Source organism: Schistocerca serialis, chromosome 5 (genome assembly GCF_023864345.2).
Source record: "Schistocerca serialis cubense isolate TAMUIC-IGC-003099 chromosome 5, iqSchSeri2.2, whole genome shotgun sequence".
NCBI lineage: Eukaryota > Metazoa > Arthropoda > Insecta > Orthoptera > Acrididae > Schistocerca > Schistocerca serialis.
This window is the reverse complement of record NC_064642.1, coordinates 185,935,219-185,949,885: the sequence shown is the minus strand read 5'-3', so window position 1 is coordinate 185,949,885 and position 14,667 is coordinate 185,935,219.

The window sequence follows — 14,667 nt, the reverse complement described above, 5'->3', positions numbered from 1 at the left end:
GCTTTCCCTTCTTTGCTTAGAACTGGGTTTCCATCTGAGCTGTTGATGTTCATACAAGTGGTTCTCTTATCTCCATAGGTATCTTTAATTTTCCTGTAGGCAGTATCTATCTTACCCGTAGTGAGATAAGCCTCTACATCCTTACATTTGTCCTCTAGCCATCCCTGCTTAGCCATTTTGCACTTCCTGTCGATCTCATTTTTGAGACGTTTGTATTCCTTTTTGCCTGCTTCATTTACTGCATTTTTATATTTTGTCGTTTCATCAACTAAATTCAATATTTCTTCTGTTACCCAAGGATTTCTACAAGCCCTCGTCTTTTTACCTACTTCATCGTCTGCTGGCTTCACCACTTCATCCCTCAAAGCTACCCATTCTTCTTCTACAGTATTTCTTTCCCCCATTCCTGTCAATTGTTCCCTTATGCTCTCCCTGAAACTCTGTACAACCTCTGGTTCTTTCAGTTTATCCAGGTCCCATCTCCTTAAATTCCCACCTTTTTGAAGTTTCTTCAGTTTTAATCTACAGGTCATAACCAATAGATTGTGGTCAGAGTCCACATCTGCCCATGGAAATGTCTTACAATTTAAAACCTGGTTCCTAAATCTCTGTCTTACCATTATCTAATCTATCTGATACCTTTTAGTATCTCCAGGGTTCTTCCATGTATACAACCTTCTATCATGATTCTTAAACCAAGTGTTGGCTATGATTGAGTTGTGCTCTGTGCAAAATTCTACCAGGCGGCTTCCTCTTTCATTTCTTAGCCCCAATCCACATTCACCTACTACGTTTCCTTCTCTCCCTTTTCCTACACTCGAATTCCAGTCACCCATGACTATTAAATTTTCGTCTCCCTTCACTATCTGAATAATTTCTTTTATTTCATCATACATTTCTTCAATTTCTTCGTCATCTGCAGAGCTAGTTGGCATATAAACTTGTACTACTGTAGTAGGTGTGGGCTTCGTATCTATCTTGGCCATAATAATGCGTTCACTAAGCTGTTTGTAGTAGCTTACCCGCATTCCTATTGTCCTATTCATTATTAAACCTACTCCTGCATTACCCCTATTTGACTTGGTGTTTATAACCCTGTAGTCACCTGACCAAAAGTCTTGTTCCTCCTGCCACCGAACTTCACTAATTCCCACTATATCTAACTTTAACTTTAACCTATCCATTTCCCTTTTCAAATTTTCTAACCTACCTGCCCGATTAAGGGACCTGACATTCCACGCTCCGATCCGTAGAACGCCAGTTTTCTTTTTCCTGATAACGACATCCTCTTGAGTAGTCCCGCCCGGAGATCCGAATGGGGGACTATTTTACCTCCAGAATATTTTACCCAAGAGGACGCCATCATCATTTAATCATGCCCTCGGGAAAAATTACGGCAGTAGTTTCCCCTTGCTTTCAGCCATTCGCAGTACCAGCACAGCAAGGCCGTTTTGGTTATTGTTACAAGGCCAGATCAGTCAATCATCCAGACTGTTGCCCGTGCAACTACTGAAAAGGCTGCTGCCCCTCATCAGGAACCACACGTTTGTCTGGCCTCTCAACAGATACCCCTCTGTTGTGGTTGTACCTACGGTACGGCTATCTACACTCCTGGAAATTGAAATAAGAACACCGTGAATTCATTGTCCCAGGAAGGAGAAACTTTATTGACACATTCCTGGGGTCAGATACATCACATGATCACACTGACAGAACCACAGGCACATAGACACAGGCAACAGTGCATGCACAATGTTGGCACTAGTTCAGTGTATATCCACCTTTCGCAGCAATGCAGGCTGCTATTCTCCCATGGAGACGATCGTAGAGATGCTGGATGTAGTCCTGTGGAACGGCTTGCCATGCCATTTCCACCTGGCGCCTCAGTTGGACCAGCGTTCGTGCTGAACGTGCAGACCGCGTGAGACGACGCTTCATCCAGTCCCAAACATGGTCAATGGGGGACAGATCCGGAGATCTTGCTGGCCAGGGTAGTTGACTTACACCTTCCAGAGCACGTTGGGTGGCACGGGATACATGCGGACGTGCATTGTCCTGTTGGAACAGCAAGTTCCCTTGCCAGTCTAGGAATGGTATAACGATGGATTCGATGACGGTTTGGATGTACCGTGCACTATTCAGTGTCCCCTCGACGATCACCAGTGGTGTACGGCCAGTGTAGGAGATCGCTCCCCACACCATGATGCCGGGTGTTGGCCCTGTGTGTCTCGGTCGTATGCAGTCCTGATTGTGGCGCTCACCTGCACGGCGCCAAACACGCATACGACCATCATTGGCACCAAGGCAGAAGCGACTCTCATCGCTGAAGACGACACGTCTCCATTCGTCCCTCCATTCACGCCTGTCGCGACACCACTGGAGGCGGGCTGCACGATGTTGGGGCGTGAGCGGAAGACGGCCTAACGGTGTGCGGGACCGTAGCCCAGCTTCATGGAGACGGTTGCGAATGGTCCTCGCCGATACCCCAGGAGCAACAGTGTCCCTAATTTGCTGGGAAGTGGCGGTGCGGTCCCCTACGGCACTGCGTAGGATCCTACGGTCTTGGCGTGCATCCGTGCGTCGCTGCGGTCCGGTTCCAGGTCGACGGGCACGTGCACCTTCCGCCGACCACTGGTGACAACATCGATGTACTGTGAAGACCTCACGCCCCACGTGTTGAGCAATTCGGCGGTACGTCCACCCGGCCTCCCACATGACCAATATACGCCCTCGCTCAAAGTCCGTCAACTGCACATACGGTTCACGTCCACGCTGTCGCGGCATGCTACCAGTGTTAAAGACTGAGATGGAGCTCCGGATGCCACGGCAAACTGGCTGACACTGACGGCGGTGGTGCACAAATGCTGTGCAGCTAGCGCCATTCGACGACCAACACCGCGGTTCCTGGTGTGTCCGCTGTGCCGTGCGTGTGATCATTGCTTGTACAGCCCTCTCGCAGTGTCCAGAGCAAGTATGGTGGGTCTGACACACCGGTGTCAATGTGTTCTTTTTTCCATTTCCAGGAGTGTATATCGCTGAGGCACGCAAGCCTCCCCACCAACGGCAAGGTCCATGGTTCATGGGGGGAAGTAATCATATTTATAAAATTAAAAATTTATGGACTGATTAATTTGTTACTCTATGTAAGTGGAAACTCTACTGGAAAAGCTTAATAGTGCAAGCAATTCTATTTTGTTTAAACAGATTAATGAGCTGGAAGTAAATGAATTGTATTACATTACAGGCTGTGAATATTTAAAAACTAGATATTGAATAGTGGTGGGGAGAATAAAAATGTAATATAATGGAAACTGATAAAAATTGCTGCTTAAATAATTTAAAGGGAAATTTTGAAAGGATAATTAAATGAAATTGGAAAATATACGTTTCCTGAGTGAACTTTAACTGGTATTAATATCAACAGACCCTCAATATTGAATGAAACGAATGTGGACAAATTTAGTAAAATGGAAGCCTACATGCAAAGAAAATGGGAAAAGATGAAAAATCTTGTGTAGGAACATAAAACATAAGGAAAACGAGAAAAGAGCGTCACAGATGTCACAGGAAATTGTCACTGGCTGGCCGCTTATGTAAAATAATGGTGAGCCAGTCATCCTGTGAACAAATTAAGACCCTCTCCCTAAAATCTTGGTGAAAACATTGGATAAGTCACAGAACTTTAAAACTTTAACAACATGGATTTGACTCGCCATTGTGCAAAGAGGTTGGTATGACAATACTGGTTCCAGATCGCCCCTATTCTGCTCATGTAAGTTATTCTTGTTTGGTTCCATCCTCTTGATGCAGGATTCTCGGAGCGTCGTAGAATGAAAACCAGTCGGCAAATTCGTCGTGAATGTACGAATAATCTTTTCTATATCGATCGGTTTCTATTATATCTTATCATGCACAACAGGAATGCATGTTTTGTAACAATACTAACTCAGTGGAACTCGTCATTCGTCCACCTGCTACCACTTATAGAGGCAGACAGCTTTTTTAACGATATTAGCTCAGCGGAACTCGTAATACATCTTCCCCCTATCACTTCTAGAGACCAACAGTTTTTTTAACAATATTAATTCGGCGGAACTCGTAACACATGAGCCCGCTATCACTTCTAAAGACAGACAGACGAATATATAGAGATTAAAAAACTGATGAGCGTATCTCTACTTGTTTTGCTTGTGACACAAAAGCACCGCTCGTACGAAATAACTTATAATCTTACATATATATAAATGTTATATGTATAAAAAGAAAAGAACATGGGGAAGGAGAAAATAGTAATAATATGAATCTTCACAACTGCCCGCCCCCACTGTACACTGATGTCACACGCAGGTGCACAGCGTTTGAGCTAATTTCTCTTTTTATGGATTGTTAACTATGGCTGGTATGAGCATAGCGTTTATTTGTCGGCCATTTGAGTTATCCTATATGGTTACCAATTTGTATGAGCATGTCAGCTCCCCTAAAACATACATACGAAAGTTTTTCTTCATAACAAAGTGCTTGCTGTTAGCACATAGTCCACTTATTGTCAGTCAGCATCTGCCCAGTGTTTAGCTTGCGAGGCATGCCTGCTTGCTTTCACATGTTAATACCAAGTCAGAGTGCCCATGTCGTGAGCGCACATAGTCTTCACTGCACAAGTTCGTGAAGCCTGTATTCAGTGGCGTGGTCCTGTGTGAAATGTTTGATGCGGTGACAACTGGTTTCCATATCAGCGGCCCGAAGAATGTATCACAGTTCGTCATTCGCACTTATTCACTGGAGACACCAGCAGTACATCCAACATCCACTGACAAGGTTAGTTTCTTGCCACTTTCATGACATTGTCGAGCACAGAAAATTCCTGTTTTTACGACAGTATCCTGCAAGGAAAATTTATGGTTTTACGATGTTGTTGAGCACAAAGAAAATTCATGTTACACGAGATGTTAACATTTTTTAGTTCATCACGGACACATCCACATATCTCACATGCACACATAACACTCTGTAGGCAGGTTACGTATGTTTTTGCGTTTTGTTTTCGAGCATCTTTCATACCATTGCGTTACACAAAAATCTGTAGTGTCCTTTCCACAAACTATACACATGACAAAAAAAATACAACTACAAAAACAAACTTACCCTATTCATTTGCTGACATAACATTATCGTTGCATATATACATTACAGCTTCATTGTAATTATGTTTAGTACATTTTGTTAAATTATAATTTCGTTACATTTTGCAATTACAATTATATGAGTACATTTTTTACTCTCGTTTCGGTTTTACATTCTTTTCATAACCTTCATATAACAATAGATTCATTTTTCCTTTATGGCATAAACTGACATCCATTTCATTTCGATACACAGTGACTTCTCGCCAGGGCATATTTATTAAGTTCAAAGAATTAAAAAGGTAAACAATACTGTAACAACAGATTCTACGCACTACTTACGTAATTATGCATGGCATCTCCTCTCTGGCGTTCTCCAGAAAGAATCTACGTACTATAGGGTTGAGGAAATTTCACGGAAAGGCATTTATGTGCTCAGTTACGTCTCGTTACTAGACTTAATTGTGATCCCCAGAGCAAAATAGTTTGTTGTTTGTAAACACAACGCGAACCTGTCGATACCAATCGTATCAAATACTTATTCAGTGTTTAAAGTGCACCTCAATATTTACTTGTTAATTTCATTGTATAAAGGATAACCATTTCATATGCTGAGGTATACAGAGTTGTACCACCAATACCATATATGTTATGTACAATGATCTTAAAATAGTGTTTTATGAGTAGGGATCGTGTGTAAAACTTTCAATGTAAGTCAAGTCTTTTGATGCTTTCGTGAGTAGTCGCCGCTCATAGTGGTTAGGTTTTGACCCCTCCATTATTTGGTGGTACTCCACTTTTGTTTAGCATCGTGATATGCAACGTACTGCAAATGTATTCTTCAACAAATATTTTCACACTATCACATTCATACATATCAAACTTACAACTATATTTACTGCTGGCAGGTTCTTTCTTATGTTTATATGGTACCTAACACTTGACAAGCGTTTATCTTTCTTGACTTCAGGACGTGTCTCTCCATTGTCCCTGGAAGAAACAACTTACTACTAACTTAAAATTAAATCTTCATACATTAGAGTGCAGTGTCTCTATGGTGACTAATATCTCTTTCATGTATTCAACCATGTACTCATTTACTTTAGTGTGCAGTCGTGCATCACAAACGCGTTTAATGTCGTCTGTGTGCCTCTACTTATCTTACAAATCTAAAAGGTAGAGTGTGTTATCAGTGTGATATGACCTATTATTCAGTTCACCACTCATATTGTACTCGCTTGTTTACCTGCAGCAAGTGTTTTATGGCGCCTTCATTATAATTAGTGAGTGTACGTTCAATACTTAAATTTGTAAATATGTAGATATAATGTACATCGTAGTGTAACGTCAGTAAATGACTTGTAGTTTAGGACCCCTTACCGTGTATATAATCCCTTAGCTTATCTATGTTTGTGAGTATTTTGTAGATAGTCGTAGTTTTAGTATAGACTCTCCGTTAGTTTCCTTTGTCCTAGTTTATGCAATAGGCTCTAAAAATGCTAGTGCAGGCCATAGCTCAAAGGGTTCTTGTTTTTGGATGCTTCAACACTTACGGCTGTTTGGTGACTAACTTTCTCCTCAATGCACTTGCGCTGCATCGCTCTGTTACTCCTAATGTCGCGGCAAGTCGTATATTGCTGTGCACACTACCGTGCATTTCACAATGCCATTTATTCATTATCTCTCTGTTTCTGGCAAATTCTGGCTTTAAACCTACCAGATCTACTCTTTGACTCAACATGTGTAATTCTGTAGGTAGGTTTTTCAATATATCTTGCAGCTCGCTGACTGTGTTGGTGATACTTGTTACTGGCGAAGCCACTTGTAATTGCGTCTCCTGAATTTAAGAATATGCTTCACTGACATTTTGTAACTCACCTTCAACTTATTCCTGTTTATTGTATACAGATGTTACCTTTTGTATTAACGTATTTCTATTGCAAGACATATTGGTATTTATTTCTTGTTTTAGTTGTTTAGCGAGGTTTGTGAACTTACCAGATAATTCGTCAGGTGATTCATTGCAAATAGTTTTCCTCATCTCACCTTACTGTTGACTAATACTATTCTGGAAATCTTTGACTGCCCGATTTTACTGTGCAAATTTTCCTATATTTTCCTGAAATTCCTGTTGTTTTGTAAGCTGTTGTGTTATTAGTTGCCTGAGTTTGAGGTGTAGCGCCGTATAGGGATCCTGCCTTGGAGGCGGTTAAGTGAGAGATGTATCTCAGAGCTGGGTAGTAACAGATGGTGTCGAGAGAATTGACGCACACGTAGTTTATGTATCAGGAGATAGAGGGCAATATTGGATAGGGGGACTGTGATTTTAGTTTCGATTGTGCCCACTAGAGTGCACTAAAGTAATAGAATGTTTTTCATAAACTGTTCTAGTTTTTTCATAAAGTGTTATGTCTTTTTGTGTATGTAAAATGTTATAAATGTGTTTTAGCAGTATGAATGATGCGTGAGTGTGGTTTAACGTTAATATAAAGATAATTGTTTAACGAGTTACGTAGTAGGATTTAGTGAGGGAACATTTCGAAGAAGTATGGATATGGACAAAGGGAATTTTTGTAGAATAGGTTTGTAAAGTAGCTTTATGGTAAAGGGAAAGTTATTTCAGGTATAAATAAAAATAGTAAATAACTTTATGGATAAATAAGACTTCAGCATATTAGATAATTAAGTCGGTAAAAAGTGCAGTCGTTAGGTTTACTATTTTGCCATTGGTTATTAATCAAAAGCGCGGACTGACGCGGGAGAATGTTGTTTTGCTACTGGCTCTTGAGTAAACTGAACAACGCTAAAGCAATATTCTTCGCGCGCCTTTCTCTGCTGGTAGAGAAGACTTAAGGTATTCTAAATGAGAGTCGAAGCCTAGCCATGAAACAGATCGGACGTGTGTAGTAGTAGTTCCGATGGAAATGATAAGTTGCCCGATCTAGCAGTGTTTCGTACATTAAAAGTGTTGGAAAGTGACGACATAATTATTCCGATGTGTGTGTAGAAATTTCGTAATTTTTAAGTGAATTTTGTGACGAGAAAAGACATAAATTCCGCGTGGCGTATTGAGCAGGTCGGTGGCTAAAAAACTGTGACTGCATTTGGTACCGACAGACTTAATATTTGGTGAGCATTCTCAATCAAAAAAATCAGTATTTTTGTAGCTATTACGGTTTTGGGAAATGCAACACCATAAACTTGCTAACGTGAGTGAAAAGGATTATGAGTGACTGTGTTAAGACTAACACGGGCTCCGCAGTGATACTTGTTCACCTAAGTTTCAGAATATATTAATTGAGGACAAAATTTACAACCCTTCATTTATATGAAAACTTTCTCCCAAAACGTAGGTTAGTGACTTAAATTGCAGCCTGGTTCACGTCGAAGTACAGTAGGTTTCACTCGGCTTCTCTACTGATGATCTGCTGAGACAATGTTCACAGGTAGGTCGTAATGGGACGGAAAGAACTGCGTTGCCACAAGTTGTGTCAAATTGTGGGTGTCACTAGTTTTTACATTGCTTTTTTGAACTGTATCCTGCTCTTGCATTCGCGACGTAGTGAGCAATTAGTCAGAGGAAGTTTCGCTGTCGCATGCTTCAGTTTCACTATTTGCAAAAACATTTCCCAGTGGGAACTGAGAAATTGTCTCATCGACTGTCATAAAAGTGACATCATGATTTGTTATATCACCAGTGTCATCAATTCTTAATAGTGTGACACCAACCTGGTTAGTTTGGTAGCCACCAGGCAGTTCACGAGTTGGCGCGTTGCTTTCAACTGTTGGCAAGGTTGGATTTCCGCCATGTTGACATATTGTATTTTGTAATGAATTTTCAACAATGGCCATTTCCTTTGGCTCCATTGTGAAGAGTGTTTAAAAATTATGAAAAAAAAAAGATTTCCAAAAACGAAATTTTGTTTGTATCGGTATTTTTCATTAAAAACAGATACAGATGCGTAGTCATTAATGATCCTGATTATTGTCTGATACGTCATTACAAAATCTGAATGAAGTGATTTGCATTCAAATGTCGGCTTTCCACAAATTTTGGTCTTTTATATAGAAATGCACTTTCCATGAACGATATTAATTGAAAGGGAGAGATTATTTACTGCGAAAGAGACGGTGACAAGAGCGGCCACATAAGCATACAGATTAGCAGCTTCCTACTTTAACTACTGAAATCCGCATCTGCATCTCAATAGTTCCAACCTTATGGACATGTAACAGTTGTAACAAAGGCCTCATTAGTTTCTTGTAACGATAAAACAGATCATTTATATCAAGAAATCCTTTGAAAGGTCGCCATTGAATAGTAGTGGGGGGCTGGGGGATAAAAATGTAAGATATATATTGGAAACTGATTAAAAATTGCTGCTTAAACCATTAAAAGGGAAATTTGAAAGAACAATTGAATGAAATTGGAAGGTACATGTATTCTGTGTAGTATTTAACTGGCTTTAATATCAACAGACCCTCAATGTTCAACACATATATTCATCATTTAACTTTACATACTTCTTTTTCTTGTTACTGCCTTTGGGCATAGAGCTTGGTATGACAATAATAGTTCCAGATGGCCCCTCTTCTGTTCATGTAAATTATTCTTGTCTGCTTTGATCCTCTTGATGCAGGATTCTTGGTGCGTTGTGGAGTGAAGAACAGTTGAGTATGTTCATCGTGAATGTACGAACAAACTTTGCTATCCCGATTAGTTTCTATTACACCTTTTAATGCACAACTGGAATACACATTTTTTAACAATATTAACTCAGCAGAACTATTCATATGTCACACGCTACCACTTATAAGAGACAGACAGCTTTTTTAACAATATTAACTGGGCGGAACTCGTAATACACTGCCTGCTATCACTTATAGAGATGAACAGATTTTTTAATAATATTAAATCAGCAGAACTAGTAACATGTCCACCTGCTATCACTTCTAAAGACAGACAGATGAATATATAGAGATTATAAAACTGAAGAGTGCATCTTTACTTGTTTTGTTTGTCACCCAATAGTGTCACTGGTACAAAATAACATATTATATATATATATATATATATATATATATATATATATATATATATATATATATATATATATATATATATATGTTATACGTATAAAAAGAAAAGAATGAGAGGAAGTAAAAAATTGATAATATGATTCTTCACAATATGGAGAGAAATTTTGTATGGAGATTGTTAATACATTTAAAATTATTTAACCAGACAGATTAAATAAAACAATAACTAGCTGGAACGTTCAGTTTTCGAAGAAGGTAGTTTTGTCGCAGAAGTAGATCAATATCACATTCACTGTGGTGTTGTGGACTTGATACTAGACAGTTGCATGGAGGGTCGTGAGTTCAAAACTCACCTCAAATGTAAAATTTCTATTTCTATATGCGGTTCGAGTACATTCTAGTAGTATCCACAAATGTCAAGAATTATTGTACTGGAATGTTCTGTAACTGTATATATACCATATGTGTTCTGACCAGAGGCAGTTCGCTCCACGCTCTTGTATGTGCAAGAGCTGAATAAACCTTCGTTAAGTGAAGTTAGTGTTCGTCATGCATCTAATTACACCATCTTCTACGTGACATTATTCTGGTGGAGGCGCCGGGTTATGTATGGGACTTCTGATAGCGCACATTATCGATGACACAGTGGTTCCCATCAGGCCATGACAGAGCCTCCGTTTACGTGGCGAGAAACCCAAGTTCGAGCCATATTCAACAGCTCTCAATTTATCAGAGACAGAAGAAGAAGACGTTACAATGACAGTAACTGTGTGCCACCATCTGAGACATCCTTCTGGGTTCTCTGGTGACGATGGCCAATATCCAAACAAATGGCTGAAGGTATATGAGCGATCGCAAAATTTAACAAATGGGATGACACCGTGTGTTTGGCTAACGTATTTTTCTACTTGGAGGGCACTGCCAAGCAATGGTATGAGAACAACGAGGAGAAGTTCACAAGCTGAGAAGTATTCCAGGTGGAACTGCGCAATTATTTCGGCGACACACAACGACAGAAGTGCAAGGCTGAAGATAAATTAAAGTGCAGGTCACAGCGTCCAGGAGAAACGACAGCATCCTACATTCAAGAGGTCTTGGAGCTGTGTAAAATAGTGGATCCTACAATGAAGGGGGAAGATAAGGTTGCACATCTCATGAAAGATGTTGCTGAGGACATGTATCAAGCCCTACTCCTGAAGGAGGTTTCGATAGCAGACGACTTCATAAAATGATGCCAGTATATAGAGACAATGCATCAAAAAAGAATTACACGCAAGAAGCTTGAATGGCTTCCAAACATCGTGTCGTTGTCTGTGATGGAGGAAGAAACTGATTTCACAAGTGTTCTTCGAGAGATAGTGAGAGAGGAAGTTCAGAACGCACTTGATTGCACAGCGAGCAAAATACCGAGACGCTTCAAGAGGTCATAGGGGAGGAAGCGGAACAGACATTGAACCCAATCTCTCGTCCTTCATTTCCCTTTGAAACGGTGAAATGTTGAAGACCCAGATGATGTTACGTTCCTAAAATGCTGCTTGAGGAACCTGTTTGGGCAACAAGGAAGAATAACATCGGGAGGACCCAGGATAACCAACCACTATGTTTCCACTGCGGACGACCGGGACATGTGGTGCGCTATTGTCGAGAAAGACGGCGGATATCTGATGACGCCCATGCCAGAAGACAGCAGAAAGATCTTTGAAGACGCCAACTCCGGAACGACGAAGATGTGGGTGCAGGACGACGTAGGTCACCATCGCCGCAAGATAGCCGCTGGAGAGGACACTCCCCAACACGCCGATCGAGGTCTCCATCGCCGTTAAGAAGCTCTAGCTGATCACCTAGCCGCCGCAACCTGGAAAACTAAAGGGTGCAACCTTCCTTGGAGGTGAGGCCACCTAAGAGAAAAATCCTCTGCAAAAATCATAGGAAACTGCGTCGATATGTTCATGGATGGCCGACTACCCTAAGCTCTTGTGGACTTTGGAGCATCATATTCAGTCATTTCGGATAACTACTGTCGCCAGTTGCAGAAAACCGTATTCGTTGACAGCAAAACATCTCTGCTGAAGGTGGTTAATGGGAAATATGTAAACCCTACAGGAAGATGTGTCATTAGTCTGGGTATAAGTAGCCACATACAGCCCTTAGAATTTATCGTCTTACAAGAGCGTAGTCATGATATCATTCTCGTGAAATCTTCTCAGGCAGTTACAGATTATGCTCGCTAGAAGATTATGCTAGTTGAAATGAGATACTGTGGACAGGAAGATGCACATGCGAGTGTGTGGAGACTACGTGTGCTGGATGAAGTGATCATTCCTTCAGACAGAGCTGGAAAGGCAACTGTCACGCGTCATGCCTTGCGTCAACCCATGGATCTTGTAGTGGAAAGTAAGAGAAACATACCACTGAAGAATAACTTGATCATCCCAGCCTCTGTCGTCTCGTTTAAGAACGGATTCGGTGAATTGTGGATAGTTAACTGCCGCCGTGAACCGCAGATCCTTCCAAGACGCATGTGCATAGCAAATGCTGAGCCGTTAATTGCAGAACAGCTGAGTGTCATAGAAACCTCCCATGCCGAGTCCGTGGGCGAAATTAGTGCTACGACTACGAGACAAGATCTTCTAGCTCGACTATCACCAGATCTCACTAAGGAACAACAGAAGAAGCAACTTGCCATTCTTCAAGAGTTCTCTAAATGCTTCCATCCACAGGTGAAGAGAAAATTAGACAAATCGACGGTGAAGCACCGGATTAGCACTTGTAACGCCGGAAATGCATATCCTCCTATTTCCATCTATTGTACTATTATTTTTTTTCCTTGTTTTGTTACCTCAAGATATGACATTTCTGTCTCTTTATATATTGTAATTGCTTTACTGTTTGTATATATATATATTTATGCATTTATGTCGATGTATAATTGGTTTGTTTCGTAAATATTATTTGTATTTTTACGCTGGGTCTTGCCTAGGGAAAACTGCTACCGAACGATTACATCGATAGGTCGTGTGAAGACTCAAAGTGTGTAGGATCTTTGGTAGTGTTAACTCTGCCGCGTGGAGCGCGGGCAGAACAGTGAGAGTCTGGCTGGAGTAGCGAGTGGAGCAGGTGTGTTGTGTGACGCTCCCGCGAGTTGCCGCGCTTTCGGGGTTTGGCAGCATGTAATTGCGCTCGACTCGCGATGATAGTTTCTGACATGGTGTCGCGGATGGGAAGCATTAGCTGGCGCACATCAAGAGCCCGTTTCGCCTGGTGACCGTGTCGAGAAGAAGGCGCGCCAACATCCAGCTTCTGCAACAGCGACGGCCGACAATGAGTGACTGTCGCCACCTCCTCGATCGACGGCTTCAAACCTTCAATCAACCAACAAGGAAGACTAAAAGCACGTAAAGTTTCAGAACTGTATGGCAGACCTCAGCTTTTCAAATTGTTCCATTTGCCTCGCAAAATTACAGCAACTTAGCATGAACCTTTGTTGCTCATTGTCCCAATTGCATTGCCAAGCAGGGTCCCTTCCTCTTCCGAAATGAACCCGAGTGTCGTTGAAATTCAAACGCCAGCATTAAAATAATATAATTAGATTTCACTGCTTTAATTTCAAAGTTCAGTAGCTGGCTACAATATTTAGGTTACACGAGCACAAATTTAGAGTGCGAGTTTTGTTAGCATATTTTAGCTTACCTGTGACTGCAGCTCAGCTTGGTACGTACTAAATTTTACTATTGTTAATAGTTCAGAATCATTTAATTCAAGTTCAAAGTAAAATCTCTTGTTTCTAAATTGCGTACAGTCAAGTTGCTTTTGAAATGATTGTTGAGGTAGTCCAAGACTAACCGTATTTTACTGGATTTCGATGTGCTTCAGAAAGAAAGCTCACTATTAACTTCAGTCACTAAATTAACTTTCGATTTTCCGGTTTTATTAATTCTTTTGCTAAATTAAGTCAGAGTGTAGCGAAATTTATTACTTCTGACAAACTTTCAGTTTTCACACTACACGTGTCAACCTTCAGTTGCCACGCTTCTAGTGTTAATTATATGTGTAATAACCTTTCTTTTCAGTTACTATAGTAATTGTCCTTAGGACTGGCGACCATGATTTCCCCCAAATCTCAAATATCTAATTACCGCTAGTTAATTGTTAACGTAACGGCCGCACATTTACTTTCTTTATTAACTTTACCCCTTTTCAAAATTAATTTCCACCAGTTTCATTTGCATTTTTCCTTTCATTTAGATGTAACCCTTTCCTCCCTCTTTACCGATAGATTAACTTCGGTGACGATTGCTTTTCCCAAATTTCCATTAGGTACACGCGGTTTAATTTTTCACTGTCATTAAGGTCGATAAGTGAGGGGGGAGGTTACACACTGGAGACCATCAACCAATAAGCCAGAGAACATTCTGTGTGTCAGCAACGGAAAGTCGAATAATTCGGAACGAGGTAGAGAAAACGATGATGAATGACATCATTCAGCCTTCGCAGAGCCCATGGTCGT